Source organism: Myotis yumanensis, unplaced genomic scaffold (genome assembly GCF_028538775.1).
Source record: "Myotis yumanensis isolate MYYU_CA2020_CCGP unplaced genomic scaffold, mMyoYum1.0.hap1 SCAF_22, whole genome shotgun sequence".
Classification (NCBI taxonomy): Eukaryota; Metazoa; Chordata; class Mammalia; order Chiroptera; family Vespertilionidae; genus Myotis; species Myotis yumanensis.
Window position 1 is genome coordinate 3,711,409 of NW_027223773.1, and position 5,903 is coordinate 3,717,311.

General features: G+C 48.5%; 1 non-coding gene across 1 annotated transcript; it reads left to right on the forward strand.

The window, feature by feature from the left end:
* Nucleotides 1–4,453: 4,453 nt before the first annotated feature.
* On the forward strand, nt 4,454–4,560 carry LOC138999388 (U6 spliceosomal RNA). Its single transcript, XR_011469382.1, has one exon. It is a non-coding gene; the product is annotated as a U6 spliceosomal RNA (small nuclear RNA).
* Nucleotides 4,561–5,903: the final 1,343 nt, after the last annotated feature.

Genomic DNA, 5,903 nt, shown 5'->3' on the forward strand with positions numbered 1-5,903 from the left:
TCTTCACTTTAACCTGCTAAATACTTTTTAAGAATTCTGTTACTCCCAAATCTGAGTCGTTTACTCTATCAAAGAAATCGTTTTCTGTTCTATTGATTGAGGTTCTTCCCCTTTACAGCAAACTTCCCACCCTAATCCGGAGCTGGTGATTCTGGGTCCACCTCTAAACACTATCTCCCTCGTTTAGGTAGATGGGGAGTACACTTCATTTGGGATTTCTGAAGTCAAGGTTATACGCTACCTAGCAAAACTAACTCTAAAGTTAGTGTTTTGTCTTGATGACAAAAACTTCTCTGACGGTTCCAAAGCTCTGAGACTACTTTTTCCCAGAAGCTGATAGGGTTTTTTAAAAAAGTAAATTAGAAAGTCAACGTGAAACAGCCGCTGGGTCTTGGCAAACGTGGTGCCCAACTGTGAGCCCAAGGCCCACCCAGCATCGCATCTCATTGGGCTGCGGGAGGACAAAGCTAAACACTGTGATTTGATCATCTTTACTGAGGCAGTCGTTGCCTTTCTAGCAATCTGTTGTGGCTGACTAGCAGCAGAGCCACCACATGAGAAACTCTAATGTACAATCATTACAGGTCAGATTGCCTCGGGAGTGGAAATGAACAGATTAGCTCTGGCTTGCTTTTATTTTTCCTGACATTCCACTAGAATATTATAAGTTGTATGACCACATACTTCATCATCACATGAAATAAAGAGTAAAAGACTTTCTTTACAACCTGTGTACTGTGATGCAGAAACCTGCTGGCGATAAACCTGCAAGATTTACCCTCTTGTTTACTGAACACCAGGTGGCGCTCTTGGTAAGTGCAATTGCTTGGAAATACCCCAGGGCAAAGTAAACCCAAAGGATCAGAGAGAAACTTGCCAACAGGGGTAACAGTAACTGCCAGTTCTGATTCACAGAAAGGAAAGGATAGCTCATGATCTCACGTCCAGGGAGAGGGACACAGCAAACCAAGGACTCATCTACAGGGCACCTTCATCTCCCCAAACTTGTTTCACCTTCCACTCAACACAAGAGTCTTATGCAAGAAAGAAACCAGGACTCACATACAGCAAAATGGTAATGCCTGGCCGGTGTGGCTCAATGGCTTAGCGCCAACCCATGAACCAGGAAGTCACACAGTTCAATTCCCCGTCAGCGCACATGCCTGGGTTGTGGGCTCGATCCCCAGTGTGGGGTGTGCAGGAGGCAGCCGATCAATGATTCTCATCATTGGTGTTTTTATCTCTCTCTCCCTTCCTCTCTGAAATCAATAAAAACATTTAAAAGTATAAAATATTTTAAAAATAGATACAAAAATGAAAACTGAGTCAAGGTAATCATGTGAAAATAAAAATGTTTAAAAAAACAAAGCACATGGCAGTGCCCAACAGGAAGTCTGCCGGACACGGAAAGCCAGGCTTTCCCACTGTTTCTGAGATCACACTCCCCTCCTTTAGCATGTCCGTCACGGCTCTGTGTCATCTCAACTAGTCTGGAAGTTTCCACGGTATGTCCTTTGCCCCTGCATTCCAGGCTAAGAGAACAAAGAGGAGCCTCTTAGATTCTTGGTGTGAGCAAGTGTGATGGCTGGGCATTGCTCAAATTCCATGATTATCTGCTTTTCACAAACACCTTAAGGAGCACCGGCTCTTCTCCATAGTTCTCCGAAAAATCAAGGTTTGCCTACTTCCAACCTAGATTCCTCGCAAGACACAAACCCTCCCAGTTGTCAGCATTCCTCGCCAACTACATACAGTTGACCCCTGAACATGGGTTTGAACAGTGCGGGTCAACTTACACATGGATTTCTTTTTTCAATAAATACTGTATTTTCCTGATGATTTTAATTTTTTTTCTCTAGCTAACTTTATTGTGAGTATACAGTCTATAATACGCATACAAAATATATGTCAATCAACTGTTCGTTATTGGCAAGTTTTGGGGGAGTCATTACCTGTCATTTCTGACTGGGGATTGGCGCCCCTGCCCCCTGCACTGTTCATGGGCCAACAGCGTATGAAAATCCGCATCAGCGTTAAAAAAACCGAGAGGGTATTTGTTCTTCTACAAGAGACTCCTCAGAGGACTCGCTTACGTATTTGCATACATTTATAACAATTCAATAGATACATATAAATGCGCTTCCGAGCAGGCCTGTGACTCACCCGCAGGCTGTGCGTCTGCAGACCGCTGCTCCTCAGTGCTGGGCAGGGCTGCGCGGGGTGACCCTCCACAGTGCACCTGTGTCCATCCCTTCTGTTTTGAACTCTTGGCCGCTCTCCTCTTTATTATATTTCACTGTGTTTTCAGGTGCCGCTATTCTTTGTTGGGTCCTTTATAACTTCACGTTAATTTGAGATAATTTTGTCTTTTTCTATTTTTTTTGCCGAGTTACATCAAGCCTTGTTTCAACGCTCCCTGAGGTTTCTCTGTTTCCTCTTTGGGTCCATTTTTGGTGGAGCTTTTTCATTTTCAGTTCGATTTCTGCAGTCCTGTGGGAGGTGAGGTATTTCCTTCAGACCCGGGGTGGTTCCAGTTCTCTTCTGCCGGTGGCTGGCGAGACATGTCCCTGTGCTGTGTGGATCCTGTCTCTTCTTCTCACAGTGTTCACACCACCTGCCTTCCTCTTCCTGTTTGAAAGGCACTGCAGTTGGTTCTCGGTAGCAAGGACAGGGTGTGTGGCTTCTCTCGTCTGTTGGGACGGTGCAACACAGCATTTCTTTGTGAGGTGGGAGGGTTTGGAGTCTCCTCTGAGGCCTTTATTTTAGTTTTCGCTGCTTCTTTCACTTTCCCTCTAGGAGGTACCTTCCCCTCTCCCAGAAACGGGAGGCTCCCCAACAGGCGAGCTGCGATCTCAGGAACTTCCCAACATCCGCTTCTCGTGCAGCTGGTGTCGGATTCATCAGCGCTTCCTTCCCTCGCGGTGGGGTCCCTGCTGTCCCCGTGAACGGCCGCGCTGGCCCCATGGCCCTCACCCCTCCACCAGAGCTTCCACCTGACTCCACTCTCCCGTGGGTCCTGGTGCTGGCTCTTCAGATGCGTGTTCTCTGCTGTCATGGAACTGTTTCCCGTGTCTCAGTGGTGCTGCAGGGACAAGGGAAAGGTGACGTTGTTCCCCGGTCTGGATGGTGTCGGGAGGATTACGCAAGATTCGAATTTAGGCAGCGGCCAATATTTATTGAAAACCCACAAGCCCAAGTACCTTCCCTTAAACATGAACACACAGCAAGAATAACCAGACGGGTGAGAAGAGCGTCCAACAGGAAGGGCAAAACCGAAAACCAACAGGAAGGTTGAAGACTATCCATTAAATGGAACACCTTATGTATTTTTTTAAAAAATGGAGAGAACAAAAGAAAGCCCTGGATTAAAACCCAACAACAGACATGAAACTCCTGCTGGGAAAACGGGGATAGGAGTCTCCGAAATAAAGGACAGATACACAGCGACTAGGAGAAGTGGCAGGCCCACCGGCAGGTGCTCCACAACGAGCCAAGGATGCAGGAGAGAAATGTCATCATTTAAGAAAATGTTGGTGGGGGGTGGGGGTGGGGGGAGTGGGGGGGGGGGGGGCGGTGGCCAGGGAGAGGTCAATGGGGGAAAGGGGAGACTTATGTAATACTTTGAACGATAAAGAATTTAAATTAAAAAAAAATAAAATGTCCCCAAATGTAGGGCACACACACAGGCCCACGTCAAAGCACACGGGAAGCCTACAGCGCCCTGGGACCAAGGGCAATGCCATGGGCGTCCGACCGCAGAGAAAAGGCAGGTTACACACACACAGCCGGCCAGGGCTGCAGCCGGCCCAGCGCCCACCCGCCACCTAGAAGCAGGGAGGCGATGCCTTCCGAATCCTGAAGGAAACCCAAGGCCAAGTTGGAAATGGGAACTCAAATGAGCCACGAAGGGGACAACAGACACTGGCCTGGGAAAACTCGCCACCCACGTGGCTCCACAGGAAGCGCTGAGGGCACCCGCGCCAGATCGAGGAAGTAAACCCAGAAAGAGGAAGCGTGGGGTCCAGGAAACCCAAGATCCAACCGAGCGGGGAAGGGGCCCCCGGAACAATGGGGAGAGGCGCCTGAGGAAGACGGCGCTCAGCCCCCATAAAGGGCAATGGCTCCACGAGCCCTGCCCCAGGTCGGAGGCCGCAGGGAAAAGAGGGAGGAACCGAGGCAGGACGGAGAACAGTCCACCGTGGAAGACAAGTCACCCTGGTTACTAGCACGCGTCTCAGCTTTAAGTGAGCTCGCAGTCTATTAACCTGGCGTGAACCCAAGTTACAGCGCGATTACATGAGGAAGAGGGGGGATGTGGCAGGAGCTCGACAAGCAGCTGGGGCTGCAGAGGCCTGTGCGTGTCTCCCACGTTGGAAGTTAGAGATCACGCCTCGGGCTGCAAAATTGAGGCGCAGCGATGTCGCAACGGAACTCAGAGCCAGGCAAACGCCCAGGGATCACTTCAGCAGCCCCGACGCTGAAACGGGAACGATGCAGAGAAGGTTAGCACGGCCCCTGCTCACGCATGACATGCGAATTCATGAAGCGTTCCCCCTTTTTTTTAATAAAAGTCACTTCTCTGGTCCTGTTTTATTTGTAAGTGGAGATCAAGATTGCTCTGCTTGCTTTGTGTGTTCTGGGAAAAAATTGTAAGGGTATTTTATAGAACACCAAAGAAATAGAGTGATTTGGGCAGGAAAAGACTTCATCTCGATGCAAAGGAGACCTTACACCCAATAACCTCTGACACCTTGTTCAGAGCTCAATCCATTTGATGAAAGGAGCGTTAGCTGCCTGTAGCTGTGTGCGTGCTCCCTGTCTTGGGAAGTGGCCTGTGTCCTCTACTTACAAGTCTTCCAGCTCACGAGGCCCTGCCCTTCATGTTCATCACTGACCCCATGGCAGATCCTTGAACATGGCCGTGTTTCAGGTGAAACTGACTTTCTGGCGATGGTGAAAAGAATCTGCATTAAAACCAAAATCGGAATCTGGGGGGTGTACCCCTGACCTCAGATGTCCCCAAAACCATCCTTGAAGCAATGAGACGGTGTTTCTAAACAACTGAATGTTTTTAAACAACTGAAAACAAGCTGATGTACAATTATGTTATTAAACATACGGTACTCAGTTCTCACCCTTGGCCCAGGTGCCCCTTGGGCAATCTGTATTTCATTAGGTCTTACACGGCTAAGTCTGTAGCTATTGTGCTTAAAATGGCTCTAAGGGTCACACAATTAAGTGGCTGAGCCAGAACTAAACAGATTGGTCAATTCTGTCTGCTCTTTTTACTACACTGCCTGATTTAATTAGTCTTCATCTCAAACTCATTTGTCCTCTCCCTGAATTCACCCAGCTGCATTTCAGTACAATTTTCCAAACGCCCTCATATGGGCTGGGTAGGGAAAACTCACACTAAAGATATTTAAAGGAGAGGTAAGTGAACATGTCCACTGATCTCATTTTATAAGAGCTCAGACAGTTTAGTCTATGACACACAAACTCATAACTACTCCCACCCAACAGGACACCTCTGACAATTAGGGACAAAGGGCCAATGCCCCGTCCTTTTGCAGCACAGGGCGACACCGGTGTGCTCCAGAGCATCAGTGTTAAGAGTCGTTCTAAAAATCCTATTCAAAGGGGCAGAACCCAAACGTTGAGAATCTCAGCACAGAGCTCAGGGGCCCCAGGGGCAGCGCAATGACCCCCAGGATGCCTCTCACATGGGGCCCCGTGTTCACTGGGTTCCCTCTTTCCCTGACCATTTACAGAAAGTGACAGCCGACGTTCTGGCCCACGCCAGAGGTGTGGGATAGTAAAGCACAGTATCGGATACAGAGAAAGTCGGTCTCTGAGAAAGGATTAAAAAAACAGGAAAAGACAGGTGGAAATAACAAGCATAC